The sequence below is a fragment of the Aptenodytes forsteri genome, unplaced genomic scaffold (assembly GCF_000699145.1).
Source record: "Aptenodytes forsteri isolate BGI_AS27 unplaced genomic scaffold, ASM69914v1 Scaffold278, whole genome shotgun sequence".
In the NCBI taxonomy this organism is placed as follows: Eukaryota; Metazoa; Chordata; class Aves; order Sphenisciformes; family Spheniscidae; genus Aptenodytes; species Aptenodytes forsteri.
In genome coordinates, this window is record NW_008795907.1 from 1,223,478 (window position 1) to 1,248,244 (window position 24,767).

Here is a 24,767-nt window from a genome sequence, read left to right on the forward strand (position 1 = left end):
CAAAAAACTCAGCCCTCGGTGCATATATTAACCCCACTCCTTCTGACATGCCTTGAAACTTTAGATCGTTGGGAAACAGAGACATGGATTTTACCTTTCCCCTGGCTGGCTGCCTGTTCCACACAGAGGTGGGCTTCTGCTTTGTCCCCATCCCAAAAGCAGTGGGTTTCCATGGAATAACAAGAAGTGCCTGACCAGTGCTGACCCTTAGGCACAGCAGATTTTAAACAATACTTTAAAATCATGTCTGTCAGCGCAGGCATTCAATAAACAAACACATCCTGTGACATCCCAGCCAGACTTTGAACATGACTGTGTGTCAAATGTGCTTTATTACTGTGGTTTTTGCCAAATGCTTATCTAATCCCAGTAACAGTTTTCTTCCTAATTCTTTCATGAAGCTCCCTCCATTTAATAAGAACTTTCTAATTTCAGACATCTCTCTCAGTCGAATATCCTCCTTATTGTCACAATTCAGTGCCTGAGTGGGAACCTATAACAAATTTACTTTGTTAGCACATTCAGATGACATAATTCCAACCCTTGGCTTTCTTCTTGGCTGTTTAGACACTTAACAGCTTCAGTGCATCTTTCTGCTCTAGACGAGTATCAGAAGAGATTATCCTGGTTGTAGATTTCTTCTTCAGGGCATATGAGAAGGATATTTTTTTTGCCCCAGAATGCCTTTATAAGTACAGACAAGTAAATTTTCTTTTTTCTTAATGTTGTCTGTCTGATCTGTATCTGCTCTCAACAGCTATGGAAAGTTAATGTATTTTTCTCCCTGCTCATGAATGTTTTCATTATCAGTTTTTTCTTTTTGAATATCAAGATTCTTTTATCCTTTATTATGTTATCATTCTCCTGGCTTGTCTGTCTTTTCTAGGCATCAATATTACTGTATGAGCTGTTATTTTAATCATACTTCATTTCCATTCACCATGTTACAGGATGCACTTACACTTGTATTTATCAAAATATGTAATTGTACAGCTGCTGATTTTGTAATTATTAGTACAAAACATCAATATTCTGAGATCATAATAACTGCTGGCAGTCAGCCACACTCATCAACTTCTCATCGCCACACATCTTCACTTTCCTCACAGATGATCTTAGCTTGCAGAAATACTGCATTTTCAGTGCCTTCCATCTTCCTGCCTAGAGAAGCCTCTCCATCATGCCTCATCCTCATCCCACTGCCTTGCATAGCCATTTTTCTACATCCTTTGTTGCACAAGACATTTTATCTCCAGCTCTATTTTTAGAGATCCTATAAATTCCTTTATTGCCCTTAGTGTAAATGCCTCATTCTATCCACAAAACAGCATAGTAACAATTTAAGCCCTTATATAAGGTTGATTTTTAAGAAAACTCAGTGCTTTCAAAGCTTTATATTTGTCATTTGGGGTGGTAAATAGAGATGAGCCTCTGTCAACAGGAGCATAAGCAAACCATGACAGAGGGCCTTCAGCACGTGTGGGGAGAAGTGGGTGGTAGTTCCACAGCTGCAAATTTCTGGCTTCGGCTTCTGTTGTAGAGGTACAGTTTTGGAAGAGACATGGGAGCAAAGAAAACCAAAGAAACCTAAATAATCAGGGTGAAAAGTACAGATTTTGATTAATGCTAACTGAACTTGATAGGATCTGATCCTGAGATGAGTTGCTTTGGACTCGTGGTGTTGTCACACTGTTATCTCATGAGAACACTTTGTTAAGCATTTATTTGGGGGCCAGTGACATTTCCTGCACCCTGTGTTCTGTGCAAATGGGCTCATAAGATGGCTGAGAGGGGGCTTCTGAGAAGGGGATACAAAGAGAGAGCATGGGGCGGGGGGGGAGAGAAAGAGAAAGAAAAAGTGAAAGAGAGAAAGAAAGAGTGAAGGGGGGGGGCGGAGAGGGAGAGAGGAAAAGAAAGAGTTTCCCCACCTCTCTATCCCTGATTAAATCTATTTTATAATCTACCAACACAGGGATAAGGTATTATGTGTCATTTTAGTGTCCTTCATTACACAGTATAATTTAAACTGAAATGCATATGAGAAGAAGAGTATAATCATTCCTAATCCTTCCTCAACCTCAGCATTTACATGACAGTTGGAGGTGTAAAGGAAAGGGATTTCAGTTCCTTCAGACTTTCACTCCTAGACCTGAGGTGAGAGACTTCCCAGTACCACCAGCTCTCCTGCTTGGATCCATACAAGACAGGAGTTTTTGCCAAGTTGTGTAAATGACTTTCTGCATGACCAGATAAACATCTCCCCTGTAGGAACTTCTCCTAATGCTAATCAGAACATTAGCTAAAGGAATAACAGACTGAGTGCCAGCTCTGTGACTCTCTGAACAAGTTTGGTACTATCTTTGGTACCTTCAAAGAGGTAAAAAGGTAATTGGGGAAATATAATTTTACCATTTCACCAGAGAAATGTAAATTACAGCACATTTTTGATCATTTTAGCACCGTTTAGAAAAAATTAAAAGGTAAAAAAAATTTTAGTTGATTAGGGTATAAAGCCTTCCAATGCGCTGTTCCATAAGGGGAAATTAAACATTGGAGAGATCAATATAAAGACATTTGGGGCTTAACTGTTTGCAGTAGTTCTGTATAAGCGGTCATCAGAGACTGCATTGTAGATCACTGAAGGGTAACATGCTTTTACCAACTTTCTATTAAAAATATTACCAGTAATCTGTGTCCTTTGAATGCGCTTATTACAGCAGAGCAATTTTTACTAACTTTGTCAGCAATATTTTATCTAGTTACTTTCCACAGGAGCAACTTGATATGTACGTATATTTCTGAGATGTGTTTTGAAAACAGCCTTAAACTGAAAACTCACTGATCTAATTTTCCAATGAATTCCCAATCACTAGCATTTCTCACATTTTTTAATAAAATGGACTTTTTTTAAACAAAAACATCACAACTGAATGGCCCGCAACAGGAGCAACATAGTCAGACCACAAAGAGCATGAATGAAAAGAGGCAACTGGGTATGTGATAGCTAAAACTATGAGAAAGAAAGCTTCCAAGAAAAACTGCCTTACTAAACACATGAAGCAGAACATATTCTTGCTTCAGGCTAAGAGCAGTCTGCAGGTAGATGCTTTGACCCCACACTCATAATGCCTACTTCTGTGAAAGTCATTTGCAAGCATCAGGCTGGCACCCAGAGTTTAGAGGGCAAGCTAAATGGAGAGTAAAACCGATCCTCCTCAAGTAACTCTCATGAGCTGTGTGATTTAGATCCTTCTGACAAGAAATTCACTTAGGAGCTGTAATATCTCGGTCATGCCAAGTAGTGATAGGATAAATGTGAAGGCTAAGGCAATTTGCCCCCAAAACACCATAAAGCCAAAATTAATTAAGAGGAGTTAACAATGAAAGGTCCTTCAAATTACTTCAAAATAGATAACTTGTATAACTTAATGGAAGCTCAGTTTAAAATGCTAATGCCATTATGCTATAAGTTATCAAAACAATCCTGCAAGCCTAAGGAAAACGTTCACCTGTGAGTTAGTCTTCATGCCACACAAGGGAACACTTCCCCGGTCACAGCTAAGTGACAGTGATGTTAGTGCCCCCTCCACGTGCTGCGCTGTGCCACGCGGCACTTCTGCATACCTTTCCTCCTCCTCTTGAGCCCTTCCCTGCTCACCAGTGAAAGCAGAAGGAGAATGAGGAACTACATACAGTGAATAGCTGTGCCATTTAAACCCCACACTGGTTTGAAGCATTTGCCATGCTACTTTATTTTAGAGTTTTAGTAACATCCAGAGCTCTAGCTGTAAGAAACAACGTGTTTGCACATGGTGCTATCTGAGGAAAAAAACCACATTTCTCCAAGGAAGGAAGATAGTAAAAGCAAACCTAGGACCTTGTTTATTCCAAAGGTAAATTATTCCAGGTTAATTAAAGTAAGGTTATGAATTACTGCAACCTTAAAGGCTTTAAGAAACCCTCTGTCATCTCTCATGGCATACAACATGTGAAAGGCAGATACCGCAGCTGTTTGGCAGTGGAAATAAAACCGAAAGTCACTGACAAATGAAAATACAGTTTCTGTTTCTCCCTGCTGCCACCTTCCCTTGTTATATGATTCATGAGGAAAGCCTAAGCGGTCGCTGTTCTTTTAAAGGAGGAAAAGAATTGCTTTGGTTTGTTTTCCCTCCCTCCCTCTCTTGAACCAATGTTTCTTGGAGGTGTTTTGTCTCTGCTTTTAGGAAGAAAATGCCTTGAGTACACCAGGTATGCATTTTGAGGTTTTCTATTCCTTGATTGTCCATTTTAAGGTATAATAATATTCCTTAGAAGAGTGCTGTTGTGCCTGAAGCAACAGATATGCCATCAGAATGTCTCAGCTGAGAAATTTAGGATCAAAACAATACTCTGAAAGAAAGCACAGTTTGGTTTTACAGTAACAGAGAGCACAGTACAAATGCTCTGTACTTTATACTGGATTTACTACAAGAAGAACAGAACTTCAGGCTGAAGTATGTGACATATCAACAGGATCATGAATTTGTAGGGCTAGATTTGGCTGCCTTGAGATCAAGGTACTTATAATAACTTAAACCAGCTGATGATCTTGCACGTAGCTAAATACCTCCCTTGAAAAGAGTTCAAAGATTAGGCACATTATTCCTCAGCAGGTGATTTTGCATCTGATTTATCTCACAGTGTCTCCTGTCTACCAGATTTTAAGAGTGTTTATTACTGTCCTTTGATCCTGAAAGCAGTTAAGTAATATTTCCCTAAATTTAACACTTTCCAGGATGGACAGGACAGTTGACACCTTTCAGAGGCATTTTAGGGTGTTGTGCAGATTCAAGGAGGCTCTAATGCCATCTGCTAGCCCCAAACCCAGGAACTGGATGTAACTTGCGGAACAGTGAAGTTAGAAACCTGTTTGTTTCTACTTGACATGCTGGAGCGTGGAGCATGAATCTGTGCAAACAGGGTGAAGTCTCTAAATTATGGATTACTAAGGGTCTTCGTCATAGTTCTCAGTGATGGAAAAGTCAGCTGGATACAGGATCCTACAGCACCTCTTCTAACACTGTTTTTAGTCTGGTTTCCTCCATTTGCCTCAATTAATTACTCCTCATGTATAGTTGTATCAGAAGCTTTTCTTTTTCTGAATTACATCTCTATTCCTAGTTCAGGTTCCTGAATATTAGAATCAGAAAATGTTTTCTGTCTTTGTCTTCCTCTCTTTTAGGATTTAGACAGATTTTCTGACATTCGTTAGTCTGTCTTCTTTAATCAGTCTCTCAACCCCCCTATTGTGCTTGTTCTTCTGTGAACGTCTAATAGTTTGTCAAGCCAAATTTGAATTATTTCTGAAATAAAATACCATAAGGAACCAACCAAACTTTGAATATGACTACATGATATTTTGAAATTAAGAGAATTTTTAAATTTTTTTTATCTCTCAAGGTATCTTGTATCACATTAGAGTTTGTTCATCTTCTAAATGAACACTTCTGTCAAGTTTGTAAATTAGTCTTCGTTTCAGCAAGATTTAAGTCTATTTCCTATTTCTGAAAGGATGCACATTCTTGATCTAGATATGATTTGCACAAGCAAACCTACAATGCACAAGCGACCTACCTGGGTAGCAGCGTTCCCCAGAAAGGGGTGAGACCCGGTTGTCTGGTGCTGTTTAGAAGAAACGTAATTAGCATTTTGGAAGAGGTGAAAGCAATAACTGTATATTCTGGTGAGCAAACATCTACTTTTGAACAAGCAGATAGTACGATTTCTGACACTGTGCAGATCATAAACTCTCATCTGAAGTCCAGATGAAGCATGAATGTTAAACAGTGATGATCCAGGTAGCATACAAGGGTAATAACTACTCTTTCAAACTTCATTCAGTTTAGCTGTAAAAATCATTAAACATTCTCAAAATCCCAGTTTTAGCCCATTTACCATTGAATTGTTGTCCACAGTTAACAGTTAATTCAAAAAGTTAAGCAGGATTAGATCAGTATGGGCAATGAAAAACCCTTTGAATCACTAGAAAGCAGGTACATTGAAATTGATGAAGTGGGTGAAATTCCACATTGTGCATGCCCAAGGCTTAGCCATTATTTGCACAGAGAACCTCAGAAATTCTCAGCTTTCAAAACTGTTTGCTGTTCATCTCAAATAAAGAGATTAAAGAGAATTTGCCATTGCAGTATTGAAACTGCCAAGTAATAAATCATCATCTGATATTTATATCCCAAAATTAAGACTGGTGACTCAGACACACTGCTGACCATTTAGTAGTGAAGTCCTAATAATCCAATCTGGAGCAGTAGGGAAAGGAATAGCTTTCTGATGTGAAGTCAGACAAGTAATTTCCTATTTAAAATTTGATTAGATAAAATCTTTTGAACATGTGCTTGTAAAGGAACAGCCTGTTTAAATATGTATACTGCTGCAGCACAGGCTGTACACTGTTACAACTAAAGCCAGCACAAAGAACATTTGCACTAACCTGAATATGCTGGAGGAGGCATAGTGCCCAGGGCTAAACTATATCAGAATAAATCTCTTACACAATGGAAACATTAGAGCTGATGGGGGAAATGCAGTTTTCATCCTATAAAAAAATACAAACTTGTTTTTGTATTGAAAAGATACCATTTTCCAAAACAGAAACATTTGGTAACACATGCAACTGGAAGAACATTAATTTGAGGGGATTTTTTTGTAGGTTTTTAATACAAAAGGAAAAATATAGATTCAAGATGGAATGTTTTGCCACCTACAAAAAAACTTATAGTTGCTAAAGCCATCTAGTAAGCTTGATATTTTCAGCCAGAAAGTTCTTCTTGATTTAAAGGCATTATATAGTATTCAGGAGAAGGAATAAAGGCCAGAAAAAGCAAGATAGGGGAGTTTTGCCTAATTCTGACCTAGTAATCATCACTGGGAATTTTGCCTTTGGCTTAATGAGGTAACAGTTTGAGCCAACAAATGAGGGGTTACATTCTGCTGCCCTCATCCATGCTGCGCAGGACTGTATCCCGCAGTAGTGATGCTTATGCCTAAGAGGCTGCCTGCAAAGTCACTGCTCAGGACGAACTGCAATGATGAGCCTGGCCTGTGCCAAAACACAGAAAATGACATTGTTTCAGGTTAAAGAGCAGTGACACTGTCTTTTTCTCATATCCTGATTTATCTAATTTACAGAGGTCATGGCAGCGTTTCAAAATCAGCTATTGACAATAAAGCATGCTGTCAAAACTGGGATACAGTCCCATTTCAAGTTAAAGTACAGAATCCCATTACAACAGTTTAGTACAATTGTAGCCAAGCTGGAACATTTTATCACTCATCATAAAAAGTACTCGCAGAATAGTCCTGGGAATTGAAATATTCACATCATGTTCACACATTTAAAAAAATTACTATTTTGGAAAGTGACCAACTGCTCATGTTCACTGGAAGTTAGTTTTTCTCTTCCTCTCTTCGTGGACCTCTTCATTTTTTATTAAAGCCCCAGGAACTATATTTTTTTTTAGTCCATGGTGTAAAAAACATATTCATGTGTACCAGGTGGTCTGGTAAATATCTGTTGTATTTGTGTTCATTCCACTGAACTTTGGTGGGGGAATTTTTCCTGGAAGTTTCTTGCCCCGAAACTCTCACTGGTTTATGTTGTTCCCTGTGGCCTCCTGATCCCGTGGACTCAGGAATGTGAGGTTTTCATGGAGTGGAGTGTACCCTGCTCAGGTCCTTTAGTACTTACAGGGGATTCCTGCACTGGTGAGCAGCATGAGAGATTCCTCTGAAAACAGCATCTGAGTGTGAATCTCTCCTCTTCCCGGTAAATCTGTTGGATATGCAGTCCTACCCGGTTGAGTAGCAAAGTACTGACTGTCTCCAGACTGTTTTAAGGCTTTGACTCACTTGACGTAAACTCCACATGGATATCATGAACTGGAAAGACCTTAATCAAAAAAAACCACTTTAATCATGTTCCAAGGTCCTGTGACATCTCAACAGCTCCTTGGCAGCTTGTCAGTAAATGAAAAAGATGCATGACAGTAATGGGGACACAACAGTAGTTCAGTATCATACCTGAATGCATCAGCAGGAAATGCCCAGTGGGAGTCTCCCCATTAATCCAAAACCACCTGAGTAATCAATGTCCATCCATGAGACTTAAAACCCACAATCCTTTTGATTTAATGCAGAAGCCTAGGTACTGTCAGCTGAACTTCCTACTTCAGAATCAGTTTGCATACTCTTTGCAAGCAAATTTGCACAATCTGTGTCACAACAAAAATTGGAAGTGTGTTGTATCAGAGAAGATTTGAAATGGATTTTATAAACTGCAGATAAATCATAAAACTTATTTTTGCAAATTATATGAAAATATATTGCAAACTATAAAAAGTCTACTCAAAGGAGGAAATACGCAACCACAGAAAATGTTTTTATATCTGTATAAATACACTGAAAGCCCATCAATCTGCAGAATACATCAAAAGAAGGTTTTGTAAGAAATAAGCAAATTATAAATTCCTAGAGTGACAATTTTCTTCCATAGATTATGCAAACATTATGTATGCTTCAAGTAAAGTTGCATTTTATTAAAAATGTAATTTAAAGTAAGATAAGCAAATTATAAATTCCTAGAGTGACAATCTTCTTCCATAGATTATGCAAACATTATGTATGCTTCAAGTAAAGTTGCATTTTATTAAAAATGTAATTAATGATAAAATAGATGTAACATTTGAATAGCAATTTAGAATTTATATTATTCTTACTTTATAAAATGATATTGAAAAAATGAATTGAGCTAACACAAGTGTATTCAATACGTATGAAATTTCTATTTAGTCTGTAAAATGCAGAGCGGATAGTAGCCATTTCCCAGTACTGTAATTACTGTGTCACCATTTGTAAAGCATTTATGTAAAGTACAATACTTCTGACTAACCATGTACAAACTCTCTGCCTCTTGTTAAAAATCAAATCATTGATTTCAAACCCTTTACATTGTGCTGATATTGACGAGTGCAATGTAATCCATCACTACTTTTATTTTATATAATCAAACACAATCCCTTACTCCGTATGTGTTCTTTTCAGACAGACTTATGTATTATACACATTACCTTAATGTTGTAAGTTTTAAAGAGCAGCAGACTATTATAAAAAAGGAATTCTTCTTTATTTGTTCCTTCGTGCTACAAAGAAGTCTTGAACACTGGCACAGGCATGTCTTTACTTAAGGGTTCTTTCTCCTTTTTTGCAGATATGTTCACTGATTTTGGTGGAGATTACTTTTCTGTTTGCTGTATTTCCCTGAAAAAGCCTTAATGTTAAATCTTAGCAATGATCCCTTTTCCATATTGGTCACAGCTGTTTGAAACTAGATAAATGCTAACAAGTTTAGAAGGTTAATAGTCAAAATACAAATTCTTCCCTAGTGAGCATTCAGGTTCTCTACTCTTCATTTTATTCATGCATCACACATCTCATTGATTTCTGAGATTTGGGATGTGGTCATAAATTATCTTCCAGATGGAAGGCTTTCCCCTGCTAGTCTCTTCTTGGGAGTGGCCTCTCTCATTTGCAGGAACAGGCCATGTATTGGTGCCCTTTTCTGAGCTGCAAGGCACATCTCAGCGTGGGTGTTTTACAGCAGCTCCTCAGGCAGGTCTGCCAGCAGAGCATTTGCAAGGGCAAGGGGTAAGTGCTGGGAGGAATAGTTTGCAAGATGAGAGATCCAGGGCATGTCGCCATGCATGCCCGTGGCACGCAGATGGGAGCTCACTCTCCCTGTACTCTGGTCCCATATAGTCACATTAGCGTGGCATTAGTGATCCTGAGCTAGCTGATCTTAGCCCTCAGCAAGGCTTAATAGCTTGCAGTCACAGCCGTATTAAGCCCCAGTAATGTATGTTTGAGTTGGTATGGAGCATGGCAGAGTAAGCTCACAACTGCCTGCAGCAGCATGTCTCCGTACCTTGGGTTTGCAAAATAAGCAGATGTGTAATCTGTTTTCTCCTGGGGTCTCGTACAATTCACGGTTATCGTAAATGTGTTATACGTAGACTACATTAACACTGCTGTCTTAGAATGTAAGGCTTTTGTTCTTGGAAGGTGTTAAGATATTATGAGCTTAAGAAGATTTGTCCCGAAAAGAATTTAGAGAAAATTGCCCAGCGTTAATGCCTTAAAATGCCCATCATCAAATGCATGACTGCTAAACTCTCAGGCAGTATGTGGTAATGTAATAATTGATGAATCCGTGGGAAGCTCATCCCTTTTTCTTGAAAGTACCTTATTAATACTCTTTTTAAATGCTTCATTAGGCTAAGGTAGTGCACACGTGTTATTCAGTGCTAAGGAAAACTAGTTGTTATAGGTTGTACATAAATTTAATTTGATTATTGCCTTATTTTAATTGAATACTTTTTAGGAAAAAATATACAAACATGATGAAATTAAATTACTACAGATTAATAATACAGAGTGATATTTTGTTTAGCTTATTTTTAGCATATTTATTAGACTTGAAGACTTGAATACTATTAATAATACAGTGATATTTTGTTTAGCTTATTTTTAGCATATTTATTAGACTTGAAGACTTGAATACTATAACTGATCAAAACAAAAGCGTCACTTCAAAATGAACAACAGGATTCATTTCCCAGAAATCCAAATTCTGCATATAAAGTAACAAAGCCTCTACATGAGAATTGGTCAGATACTTTTAATATTATTAACTGGTAAACCAGCTGTATATGCAGTAAACCAGCTACATGGCTGCAGTCATCTTTTTTCCTGTTTGATCTAATAGCTTGTAAAATGATGTTAGGAGTGAATCTCAGGAAGTGGTGAGATGCATGTGGTTATGGCTTTCTTGGGGGCTTCAGTTTTGACAGTTTCTTGAGGGAGAAAATGATTTGATCTGTTGGCTAGAAACAGATGTGAGAGCATGTGTGGATTAATTGCATTGAGAATTGTTATATTTTGAATACTGTCTGAAACTATCAAGGCTTTAAGATTGGGGGTGTGTATCTTTCTGATTAATTAAATAAATCACCTTTGAGCTGACTAGTAAGAGTTTCAGATTAGCTCCTTAGTGTAGCTGGAGGTATTAAACACCTGAGGCATTTTTTAGATCCACAGGGTAGTTCTAATTCAGTGTTGAACGATCCCCAAACAGTGGTACAAAGGGTTTGTATTCTCTCCAGAACCAGATAAACGTGGAGTCCCTAACCCCATGATCCTTCCAAATCAACATTCTCCTTCACCTGTCAACTAGTAAGAATCCTGTGGAGAACTCCCATAGACTTTGTTCCTCATAATTTCTCATGGAAATTGGTGAGAAATACTAATAATGAGAAGAAATTTTGCTAAGTTCTCTTCTTTTTCAAACCCAAACCTTCCCTTTACTACAGTCAGTCAAAAAATTCCAGACTATTAATGTGCCAAGATGTTAATGTAGCTCCACAGGATCTGTCATCTTAGTTAACATCAGCTAAGTACCTGCCTTTAGTATTTTCATCTTTTGAATATGTATTAAAAAATCACACAAGTTTTCAATACAGTAGTATATTAGCAAAAAAATTAATTGCTGCATATAATGACGAACATACATTGGTATTATGTGCTCTATTGAAATAAAATTATCTCCAATTTTAAATAATGTCTATTTTAAAATTTAAAACAGGTCATCTTTGAAGATGAACAGACATGGCCCCTTGCCAAAAGAACAATGAGATTTTCTGCTGCAGAATATATAGAAAATCATAACAAACTTGATTATCTGTACCACTGCTAAAGGCCCTTCATATCTTAGGACTCTTGAGATTTAGCAGATTGTATCACATCTTCCCGATTAACAATTCTGACTGAGAAATGAAACATTCAAACTTACTGAAATTAAAAAAAATACATGATTCCATTTTAAAAGAAGACAATATGTGAACAGCCTCAATTTAAAACAGGCTTACAATAAATGTTTAACTTCAGTGTATTTTCTCAAACTATATAAATTGTTTGTGCCATGTGAATAAATATCAGCATAGTTTTAATTTTCTCAGATCTCTCATCTCATCAACCTTTCTTAGAGGTCAGTATCTCAGCCTGAGATGATGATGATGATGATGATGATGATGATTATTATTATTATTATTATTATTTCTTTTAGCGGGACTCTCACAGGAAACTTAGTACAATGATCCCTTTTCACAATTTCTAGATACCAAGAATCCATGCAGTATTCAAAATCTCTTCTTTTTCTCTGAAATTCTTGGGCACTTCTGTCACACGAGTACATCTTAAGATTGCAGAAGTCTCAAATCTAATTTTTCTCTGGGTGACGTGAGATGAAAGCCCAGGTGCTGGAGCAGGTTACCTTGGTAGGAAGACCCTCCTGGTCGGAGCTGAGGGAAGGAGACAGGACAGCGTTGGTTGCAGAGCGCATGAGCATGGGGAGAGTAGCTGAACATTTCAGAGGGAAAGGCTCTTTTTCTGGCTGTGAAATGTAAACCCAAAATTTTGCTCTCTGTTCTTTATTAACGTTGCCTTAGTATTGCTTATGAGTATAAAAGTTAAATACTAATTTTCTGGCACTGTCTCAGAAGCTGTCACTGCCTTCTGATTCAGATATCAGATATTGCAATCTTGAGGGCGCTCACAAGGCATGAGCGGGACAACCAGGGGATCAGGCCCAGCCAGCACGGATTCATGAAAGGCAGGTCCTGCTTGACCAGCCTGATCTCCTTCTATGACCAGGTGACCCGCCTAGTGGATGAGGGAAAGGCTGTGGATGTGGTCTACCTGGACTTCAGTAAGGCCTTTGACACTGTCTCCCACAGCATTCTCCTGGAGAAGCTGGCGGCTCACGGCTTAGACAGGTGTACTCTTCGCTGGGTAAAAAACTGGCTGGGTGGCCGGGCCCAGAGAGTTGTGGTGAATGGAGTTCAATCCAGTTGGCGGCCAGTCACAAGTGGTGTTCCCCAGGGCTCAGTACTGGGACCAGTCTTGTTTAATATCTTTATCGATGATCTGGATGAGGGGATCGAGTGCACCCTCAGTAAGTTTGCAGATGACACCAAGTTGGGCGAGAGTGTTGATCTGCTCGAGGGTAGGAAGGCTCTGCAGAGGGACCTGGACAGGCTGGATCGATGGGCCGAGGCCAACTGTATGAGGTTCAACAAGGCCAAGTGCCGGGTCCTGCACTTTGGCCACAACAACCCCATGCAACGCTACAGGCTTGGGGAAGAGGGGCTGGAAAGCTGCCTGTCGGAAAAGGACCTGGGGGTGCTGGTCGACAGCCGGCTGAACATGAGCCGGCAGTGTGCCCAGGTGGCCAAGAAGGCCAATGGCATCCTGGCCTGTATCAGCAATAGTGTGGCCAGCAGGAGTAGGGAAGTGATCATGCCCCTGTACTCGGCACTGGTGAGGCCGCACCTCGAATACTGTGTTCAGTTTTGGGCCCCTCACTACAAGAAGGACGTTGAGGTGTTAGAGTGTGTCCAGAGAAGGGCAACGAGGCTGGTGAGGGGTCTGGAGAACAAGTCTTATGAGGAGCGGCTGAGGGAACTGGGGTTGTTTAGTCTGGAGAGAAGGAGGCTGAGGGGAGACCTCATCGCTCTCTACAACTCCCTGAAAGGAGGTTGTAGCGAGGTGGGTGTCGGTCTCTTCTCCCAAGTAACTAGTGATAGGATGAGAGGAAATGGCCTCAAGTTGTGCCAGGGGAGGTTTAGATTGGACATGAGGAAAAATGTCTTTACTGAAAGAGTGGTTAAACATTGGAAGAGGCTGCCCAGGGAAGTGGTTGAGTCCCCATCCCCGGAGGGATTTAAAAGACGTGTAGATGAGGCACTTAGGGACATGGTTTAGTGGGCATGGTGGTGTTGGGTTGATGGTTGGACTCGATGATCTTAGAGGTCTTTTCCAACCTCAATGATTCTATGATTCTATGATCTTTTATAAGCAGGAAGAATGTATTCAACAGGGGCTCGGAGTGGGAATAAAATCACCAGTGTCCCTTTAACGCTCATGCAGCTACCGTGGTTCACACAGCCATGTGTCCCCTGAAAGCTCAGCTCCTGATTTTTTCAGCCCCCTTCAGTGTCCTTCTCTGAGCTCCTAGTTTCCCTGTGCCGCAGCTCTGCAGATAGCATGTGTTGCCTTTTCTCCGGTTGTGCCCAGGCTCGTGCTCCTTGGCTTGACTGACGTCTGCTTTCATTAGACACTCTTTCCTGGAAGTGCTGCAACCTGATCACACATAGCACCATATTTGATCACGGTAACTCTATTTGAGCCTAATTCTCTACTAATTCTTTCCAAGCCTTCAGTGCCAATCAGAAATATCTTTCCAACATCCTCCAGACACCATCCTCTCCCTTGGTTTGAGAGATTCCAGTTTCTAAAACCTGGCAGTATGTAATCAACAGATGAAATCCCTCACCTGCCCGCCTTCAGTGCCAGCTCCTCCATTTCAGACCCGGCTGGCTCCAACTGCAGCAAAATTTACCAAGGCAAAACGCAAGAGCATGGACAGAAGTGACTGGTTAGGGCAGGAGCTCTAAACTCCTCTGGACTTAGGCTTGCTAACAATAACAGTAGTCGGGTTCATTTTCTTTATGTGATAGTAATTTAAGATGAGAAGAGAAATAACATCTCGTTAGTGTTGAGACAACACATGGTGCTAATCTTATCATTGTGTAGTGCATGTGCCCAGCACGTGGCTGGCAGAGAGAACAAGGTCTGCCTTCCAAAGGCTTTAACCCAGGGAAAAAACTAAAGCAAATAGTTACTTAGATCTCCCTCCTTCACAGTTAGGGCTATTCGTATGCTTAATTTTAGCCCATTTGTTGGATCAAGAGCAGATAAGAACAAGCTTTGCTCCTTCTGAGCTTTCTTTTGCATCATACCAGATTTTCATAGTGTTTCCTTCTGTTGCTGTGAGAGCATGACAGATATTTTTCCCTGATGCCTGCCTATATAGCTCCCTGCCTCTGAGGAGCTATTGTACGCAAGGGACTGATTCTCCTGCTGCTTACTCTGATCTGAAGTGGGAGAGGTGACGGACAGAGAGAGAGGGGGAATTTTTTTCTGTTCTGAGGAAGCAGTCAGACTCGGGCACTGATAACTCTAAGGCAAGTCCCATATTCAGTCTGCTACCCAGTGTGATGTGGTATCTGGTGATGATACCCTTCCAAATCACCTGCTTTTCTAATCACATGGCATTCTGAGGCGTGCACTTTACAACTTCTCATTAAGCTGCAGCTCTGGCCCTAGGTCTGGCTGTGGCAGGCCTTTTGTCGTGTGCACATGTGCTCACACACATGTGCACGCACACACCCCGCCCAACCATTCTGCGTGTTTGCATTCATGTGGGATCCCATTTAATCTCCTCCTTTCACTCGTCTTCAGCATGTGCTTATCAGCTGAACTAATGTCTGTTTGCTTTCCCAGCTGCATGGTACAGGCTAGGATTACTCTAACTTTAAAAAGTAACGCTTGATTAATTAAAAGGAGTTTCCAAACTGCTGGTGGAGTGCCAGATGCAATAACTGGAATCATTCTGCCCCTCATTTCTTTTCTTCTCTCCTCTCTGAAACACCCAACACCAACCGAGAAGAAAATTAGCAGTAATAAGCTTATGAAAGAAACAAAAAAATAGCCAAAGAGAAAAGCAGCATTGACAGGTATGTCAGCCCCATAGAATGAGCCTTGATATATCAACCCATCTTAAAAAACACAGAAGTCCTCCCTGCTTCATTTGCCATCATATTCGTAAGTGTCAAGTGTCATATTTATTGCTCAGTCATATTTGAAGTTGTATTTTTAATATTGAGAAAACTATCGTAAAACCTATTGCAATCCTTAAACATGGCTATGAAAGTGAAAAATTGATTTTTCCATAAAAGTAGATTCTCCAGTGGAATTATGGCCCTAGTGAAAAGGTACTCCATTTCAGCATGTTTTAAGGTGTGCTTCTCGGATAGCGTGCTAATATTATACCTAGACGTATTGTCTGCAGGCACTGGACACAATCCTCTGGGTGTGCAGAAATTAGATAAGGAATAATTCTTTTGTATAATAGTATCCCTTGTGTAGTCTTCTGTGTAATACAATAAAATTAATTCAGCTTCTCTCCGTAGAGCTTATCTTCTGTCCCAGCATTAGAGTGTACTTCTCCCGCATTTTACCTGGGCAACAAATATTTTCTTACTTCATTGTGTTAGAAAGTCCAGCATTGGTAATTTACAGAGCAACTTTGATTCCAGAGTCAGCCCATAACTCCATGTATATTTTTGCAACATACGGCTCCCAGGGTAAGTTGAACGGGAAAAAATAAATATGCCCCAAAGCAAGCTAATCTGCACATAGTGTGATGTGAGGGTGGTTATACTGCCTGTGTTAGGGTACATCTTGGAGCACTGATCAGAAGCTAGGACCCCCATCCATATGAGAGCTTCTGTACATAAGTGAGGTTATTTACAATGTCGTTGACCTGTAATTCAAATACTCTATTACTCAAGCGACTATAAATTCTTTTTGTCTGTATCGTTCTAAATATAGATTACCATTTAAACTTTTATTTGGGGGATTCATGACTGCTGTTATGGCCTGAATGAAAAGAGAAGAATCTCTGCTGCTTAATTCAACCTGAAAAACTCATTGTCCAGTGCTGGAAATTTGATTCACCTTTCCTCTATTTGCAGAAAATATCTTTAGACCTTTGCTGGCATGGTTTGTACTAGGGAAGCATTTAGCAATATGGTCTGTCTCTAGTAATCTGGCCTTCTTCAAAACTTTTTTAAACAAATCAGTCTTACAGTTTTCTACCCTTTTTCAACTACAGATACTTTCTGCTCTCAGCCAGAGTTTGCTATAGACTTCGATATAATCGCAGTTAGACCTGAAGTTTTGTACTGTTTTGGTTTTCCATCGGAGACATTACCATGGATTACTATTTATGATGAATCACTATCTTCTAATGCTTCTCACAAGCAGAACATTGACATTGGGCCATTCCCGTATGTATTTCCTACTAAGACACTTCAGTCTCTGTTTCCAGTTACATGTATTCACTGGCATAATTGCAAAGCTGAGGGACTGTATAGCAGTATACTGAACAGCTCCTCTTCTACTTTACTGTTCTCTTTTTATATATACAGCTGCAGAACATTTTTGCCATGTCTCAGGTTGGCATTTGGTATCTCATGCTCTACCCTTATACTCCTTGGTCGCTAGAATCTACTTAATCATCCCCTTCTCCATTCTTTGCAAACACTCCACTTATTTCTGATCTTTATCCCTTGGTGCTGCCAGAGGCTGCTCCCGAGTGACCCTGGGCTATCTATGAACCCGTGCAGAGCTACAATCACCTTGTGAATTCTGTGCTGATAAACCAGCTCTGCAAGGTACTCGCATTTTACACTTTTGGGTGCTTAAAACACAGAACCTGATTTTTGCTTTTTTAGCTTCTTAGGCCCAGGTGGCACCAGCAGCCCTTAATTGCCTTGAACAGCCTCACCTGGGACCCCCACTCACATGCCTTCCAGCTGTGGGCCCGGGAGCCCCATTTAAGCTCCAGCCTGGGCCTTTAGTAGTGGTTTGAGCTGTATTATAGCTAGGCCTGCTTCTGGGGCTGTAGCTGAATGATTTGGCTTTTCTGGTTTAACCTTGGAGCCCTCGTTACCTTGTACTTTGCCTGATGATTGCTGGCTCATCAGCGGCATGTGCTGCTGCTACCACCCTGCTCTGCTTGCCTTGCTCCAGTGCTGTGGGACCATGCCATGGGAGTGAGCTCGCTGCCCTCCCTCCTGACTGCAAAGGGTAGGAGGAAGCTTAAGAAATTTGCACTTACTCCAAAGAGCAATCCTGCTTCTCAGATGCATGCAATGATGAGGAAATACAGCATAATATTTAGAGCTTTGTAGAGGAGAGAACCTTGAGGTCTCTTTAATAGAAATAGGCAAAAACACTAGGGAATGGGGAACCCAGGGAAGAAGTCTGTTTTGTTCACACAGACAACTTCATTTTGGTAACTTCTAAATGTGCTGTTACAGCTTTGGCTCCGCTGATGTTTTATAACTATAGTTATCCTGAGTGTTGAGATGAAAGGTCATTTTGAACAGAAAGTGTTGTTTGGGTTTTTTTTTTTAAGGTAAAAAAACTTACCAAAGTGCCTATGACCAGCACTGCCATTTAATCAATTGTGTTTCACTTTGCTTTTCAATTGGCTTTGACTGAGCCCTAGCTATTCTGCTTTCAGTCTTTGCGAGCGCTATATGCCTGTGGCATATTCTTTCATTGTAATGGATTTCAGTGGAGATGTACCTCGATCACGCAGGACTTCCCACCAATCTAACAGTTCTCCTGATAGAAGCTAAAGATGAGCTGAGTATTGCAGTGGGCCATATATATGCAGCGTAGCTGACAGTAAACAATGACAGTCTCTTTTCTTGGCACCACAAAACAGCAAATATTACCAACCTTTGCTCCATTATATCTGAAGGAGTCTTTGATTCATGTATGTTCCAGATACTCAATGTAAAACACCTGGCCTGGTGTAGCTTAGGTGTGTGTCACAGCCTTTCCTTTAAGCAGCATTTTGGCAGCCCAGCTCTCACAGTATCTAGTGAGTGGGTGACCGTGACCTCGTGGCTGTGGGTAGGCAGCATCGATGTGCTACAAAAGGTTTGGTTTGCCAGGAATCTTGGAACTGTGCAGCTCTAAGTATATCACAGAAGGTAGGACGTTATTGGGGAGTTTGAAAGGTGAGAGCGAGCTGAAGTGCGCTTGACTTCCCTAGTAAACCTGCACTTGTGTGCTGGATGGCCAGTTTTCAAAGTCCTCTCCTGATATTTGTGGTATTTCCTTTCAAACAAACACAATTTTGTATTACTTGGATAGTCTTCTCTAGCCCACCTACTTGCATGGTATCCATTATGGCTGTATTGGAGCTCCTTAGTCTTTCATCTGTTTTTCCTCATTATGCCCCCAAGACTTGTTTTCTTAATTTTACAGCTGGAATACTGGAATAGACAGTCAATGGGAAATAGGCCAGCCATTCTGTACGAGTTGTGTTTTGCATTGGTTTTAAGTGAGACTCTTTAAAATATAATTAAAAGCTTTATTGTTGCTTGATTAATATGCTGCTCTGTTTATAGTATAATGCTGCATTATCCATATTGTTCCTCAGCCATTTTACAAATATTTCTATGTTGTGTTTATTTTGGCAACTGTTGCCAGATGTTGACTATATGAACTCTTTCCAGCTTTTTAAAAGCTGCATTGCCGTTCTGCCTAGAAGATGCATCCATGCCAGGGTCCCGTGATGTGAGGAACTGCATCGTCACCTGGGAGACCTGGCCTGCTCCCCAGGCATGCCAGGCTGAAGCGATGGGGAGCAGAAAAGGAGTCAGAGCACAGGGTTTAGATTTGCCCTGCCATATCCCAGCACCAGCATTGGCAAAGCAGCCAGGGTCTCCAGATCGTTGGCTGCCACCTCACTGTTCTGTTGATCACTGGAGGTTTCTTATTGAGGGGAGAGCAACACAGGAGGGAAGGGTGATAAAGGGAGCAGAATGACCAGCTATACCCAGTTCAGAGTATGATAGGTGATGAGGGCTGAAACAGACCTGGGAAGGTGAACCAGGATTTTAAGCATGTGTCTTAGTCCTGTGGAGCTCCAGGTGGAGATGAGTCTTTGTGGAAATCAGCATGGGGTGTGACCTAGCCTGCCATGCCCACCTTTGCACAGCATTCACAGAATTAAATGCTTTAGAAATCCAAAGGAGCAGCAGGACAGCATATTGTTTTCAGTGTTGTGTGAATACATATGCATTAGTTTGAATTCCACAAAATAATCTTCCATGGAAATACGTGGTTTAGGCCAAGTTTTTGAGTGATGTATATTGGCAGGGCTCGCACAACCAGATACAAATCTGGTCCAGACCTTGTAGTTTAAGGTATATATTAGATGTATGACTACATGCTTCTGAAGCTTTTGGGGGAAACAACTGGTTTGTGTTGCATTCTGTGGCTTACATGATCTTGTTTGGTGCTCTGTGTGTCAGCTTCATGTCAGGAGTTTGAGCCTTGTTTGTACCGTGTGAAGGATAGTTTCCCTCTGGAAAAGGGAAGGGAAAAACAAACAAGCAGTGACTTAACTTCTATAGATATTTTTTTTTCTTTTTCTGTAGACCTTTTGCTCTGAGCTTCAAGACAGAGAATCTATCATAACTGCTTTTTGTTCAGATCTGGACAAGGCGGATAGGAAAACTGCCTGGAAAGTCTGAAATATGGGGCTACTGGCCTGCCAGTAGTATTGACGCCCTTCACAGACTCTTGACACCTTTTAAATGACCTGTCTAGAGCAGATGGGAAATTTGAGGCTGCCAGGCAAAACAAATGGAACAAAAACAGCCAGTGTCCCTTCCAGGCATCTGCACTTCCATGGAGTGGCTATCAGTCTTTGGGTTTCAAGGCATAAACTAGCCATGAAGAACTGTTAGCATGTACCACCCATCCCATGGCTCTCTGACACTACATCAAGCACTTCATTCTTTGCAGTGTTTCTCCCTTCCTACTGCTTCTGGTAACTGTCAGAACTTAGAGTAAATGAAGAAGTCATCTGCTGCAGTGTGTTCATTTGGGATAGGCTTTTTCACTGAATGTAACATTAGAAAATATAATTTGATTGTTGCCAATTAACAGACTAGCCATGCCTCTGGTAGTTACAGGGATTAGCAATCTTTATCCTGCCTCATTTGAGATCTTTATATTGCTGACAGGCTGCAACATAAAGGACCAGATAGCCCATTTGTGTGCTGCGAAGCACTTTCAAGTTAAGAGATCAATGTGCTGTTGAAAACAGGTATATAAAATAAATCATCTAAGGTTTTGCAGGCCATAATTCAGTGAGTGAATACCATAAGCGTCATTTTATTAGAGCAAGAAACTGATTAACAGACATTCTGCAACATGCCCAAAGGGACTGGAAACCATCTTAACAGCAAATTTAGATTTCACAGCCAAATGTGTAGACCACAGTAGCTCAAGGTTAAGGATGTGGCCCCTGTAGGCGATTGCAAATGCTGAAATCCACCATGATGCCCCATGCTTGGAAGTCCAGAGGGCTGTGTAAAGGCAGATCTCTTCCCTTTCCCGCTCCCAAAAGCAGAGTGGCTCAAATATGTGCTTTTTATCTTCTCTTTTCAGTCTTTCACTTCACCTATGCATAAGCCCTGCTCACCGGATTGTCTGCATGAAGGCCCAGCCCCAACCATTTAACTGTGTGTGGAAGTGAGGGTGGGAGGCAGAGCCAGGGAGCTGTGTGGTTCACTAGGAATCACTGCAATCAGATTTTATCCTATCCTTGGTGAAGTGAGGCTTCTGGCACATGAAATTCCTGAAGCTCTGTCCCTCCAGGTGCTCTTTCCTTTAGGCCTGTCCCTGTCCTCTTTGAGTTTTATATTGCTAACTTATTCTGGTTTTTGTCTCAGTCAAGCTAACATTAATAAACACCAGTTTGTTCCTTTCCTGCAGTGGTTGAAAAAAACAAAAACCACAGCACAAAATCAACCTAAAATAATCTTATCTTTGGCTTGGTGTGCTGTAAGCAATGTTACATTATTTAAGGGTCCTTTAAAGAACAGACTAAACACATCACCATTTCCTTTATATACACCCTTCAATTACATTATACATAGCCCATCTTTTTTCTATCAGTCACTGTTGTTGTTGAGGTTTTTTTAAAGATTTCCTCTTAAACATGTTTAAACAGGTTGTGGCCTAAGTTTTGCCATTGACATGAACCCCACATATGGCGTTGCATGTACTTCTACAGCTTTTGGAGCTGTGCCAGGGGCTGAGCTCTGCCCTGGTCAGAAACCCAAGGCAATGCCTTCCCTCGGGCTGCAAGGGGAAAAACTCTTCACCTGCATTTGTTGGGAGGAAAGTGGATGTCCCAAAATACTAGCGGAATTATCTTCAGATAATTCATGATAACTGAGTCTGTCAGTGAATGGGATGCCCTATGCCTTCTTCCCATCCTCTCTGGCCACACTAAATTAGCCCATGGCATGGGGTCTTACTTGTTGAAGGTATTTCTTCCAGAGCAGGATCATTTGTGTACAGGCCTCTGTAAAGTAATGACTTTGGAAGAGGGTGGGGAGAGGAAGCTGTGGTGATTTGTGACACCTGGATGGCAAGGATTTGTGTGTTTCCCCTTCTTTGACTTGCTAGCTGTTTTTCTCACATAGCTCATGAGATCTGAATAGAGAAAAAGGATGCCCAGCCATTTTTTCAGTGTGCTGCTAGTTTGCATATGCTGCACATTTTCTTCAAAATTAAGTGCATTCATTTGTAGTATTTCTGTTCCTTAATTAGGTTTACTGATTGCTAATGTGAAGGAATGTGTTCTTTGGTTTTGAGGATAGTTTATGAAAACAGCCTGTGCAATATATCTTTAAGCATGGAGGCTGGTTCATGGCATTTCTTTTAGGACTCAGCTTCTCTAAAGTAACAGGGCTAAAACTGTAATATGTATTTTTTTTCCAGATAATGGATAACTTCTGGCATCTGAAGGGAGGTTCTTATTTTTTTATTATTATAATTAGTTGACATCAGAGAGATATGGAGGTAATGCAAGTGTTGTATATGCCTGTCTTTTTGTGGTGGTGGTGTTCTTTTTTCACTCAAACCAACCCTATGAAGCTAGTTCCAAAAGATACACTCATTTTAACAGTCAGTAAAAGCTCACTCTAGAGACTCAGTTTAAGAAGTAATGATTTTATCAGATATGAATAAACATTACTGTTTTGGGAAGATACTGTATCAACAAAGCTAGACTTTTCTCTTAAGGCTAGTATTGTACAGAAGGTCTTGTAACAACAGAGGTACTAGTTAGCATTTGGGAAGAGGTTTTAATTCCTGTTTTCAAGTCTTTTGAAGCTACTTGTACTTGTTACTATTTTGAGACTTCATCAGTTTATTTCAAGCATATGTGGATATGTTATGAGTTCTTTTGCCTCCTTCTAAAGTACATTTGCCCTCTTGTTTGGTTTATGGTGCAGGTTTTTTTCTGGGGATTGTGTCAACTCAGGAATGTAAGTGACTGCGATGGATGCTGTGGCCACGTGAACATGCAACTAATCAGGACCTATTTCCTTATCACTGATTCTGGCAGCAAATGAGGCTGCTTTTTCCTTGCCTTTGCAAGCTCTCATTGGCAGTCACAGTTGCTGAGAGCAAGTAGAGATTGCTGATGTGTTCCAGGCTCAGTCTGCAGCCTACATCTCCAGCCAGAGAGTAGACAGGCAACTCTGCTGATTCAGAAGAAACACATTTAACGTCAGAAAGCCTGAAGGGAAAAAGACTGAACTTGAAGCACAAATAAAAGAATAGTAGCCAACACTGTTGGTCTTGCTCTTTTGAATTCCTAAATGCAGAACCTTCAGGGTGCCCCTTTAGGATGGGATGGTTAGTACCAGCCTTGTTAAAGTTGTGGTATTTCTCATTAGCATTAGGATGTAATGATATCACAAATAACAGCATAAATGAAACGCTACAGTGAGATGCCTGTATACTCTAAGCTAGAGTGTCCGAACTGTGGTGCCTGGCCCTCAGACGCCTTACCAACAGGCCAGGGAGAGCTGGCTGCAGCTTGGGTGCTGGATTTGCCCTCTCAGAAGTGCGAGTGAAACAAGTAACATCTCTGATGTCTGATACCCTGCAGTTGCCAGGAGGCTTGTGGTTTCCGCTGTGGAGCAGGAGGTGTAGGAACCTGTGAATGAGAAGGATGCTGGATCTCTAGCCAGTTTCTCTGTTAAATCGGTGCTACCCTTTTGGAATAAACTATTCCAGTACATTAAAAAAAGCAAATCCCAAAACAAAAAAAACTTTGTAATGGTCAAGAAACTTCTTAGCAGTGGGGCTCAGAGCAAGCTGCTGAGTAGCCAGCTGGGCTGTCCTTTCAGTGCCAGAACCAGTTTCAGTCCTATCAATAAAGAATTATTTAAAGAGTTGCTCTTTCGTTGTTTTTAAGATGCATCTTCTATTAATTAGGGACAGGGAATGTTTCTGATCGCATTCTTGTGCCAATTGAAATTAAACTACCAGCAAACCAAAGACACTTTCAGTTGGCTTGGAAATCCTTGTATGTAGTGCTGGAAGAAACAGTGTGGAAGCCCCAGCAGCGGTGTGGCTGTGGTGTCAGTAACTGAGGCTGTTCCTTGGGTTTAGATGGGAAGGAGAGCAGGAGGTATTTTTTCATTTCAGCAAACATGAGCTGCCAGAACATTGGGCTTCTACTTGGAGGTAGACACCTGTGCTCCCCTCAAGGAGGGGATATCTGCAGGGGCAATTTACTCCTCACTTTGTGGAAGAAATTACCCCACAAGGTGTCTCCTGCCCTTGGCTACGGAGTGATGCAGAGCAGGGCTTACACTGCTGTCTGCTCCTTTGATAGCTGATGGTAGGTGAGAGGAATGCCACCTTCCAACTGAGAAACAGAGATTCTATTGACTTTATTTGCTGATTGCCAGGAGAGGAGTGAAATTCATCCTGCAGGGTAACTTGGCTATGTTCCTAACAAAACCAGATAAATAATACTATTATTTTTAGAAGACGTGCCCAAAGGAGAGAGGAAAAGCTCTGCTGTATAGGAATTATTTTGAGGCCAACACATATTACTATTGGAAGGTGATTATTCTAGTGCATTGACCAGAGGCAAAACCATGTCTTGTTCTACCAGTGCTTAAATTCTGAGTGCTGGA

At 40.7% G+C, this 24,767-nt stretch overlaps 1 protein-coding gene across 1 annotated transcript in view; it reads left to right on the plus strand.

Moving 5' to 3' along the window:
* Positions 1 to 24,767, plus strand: part of LOC103903132 (glypican-5) — a 395,395-nt gene that overhangs the window by 299,053 nt on the left and 71,575 nt on the right. The gene's annotated exons all lie outside the window — the stretch shown is intronic.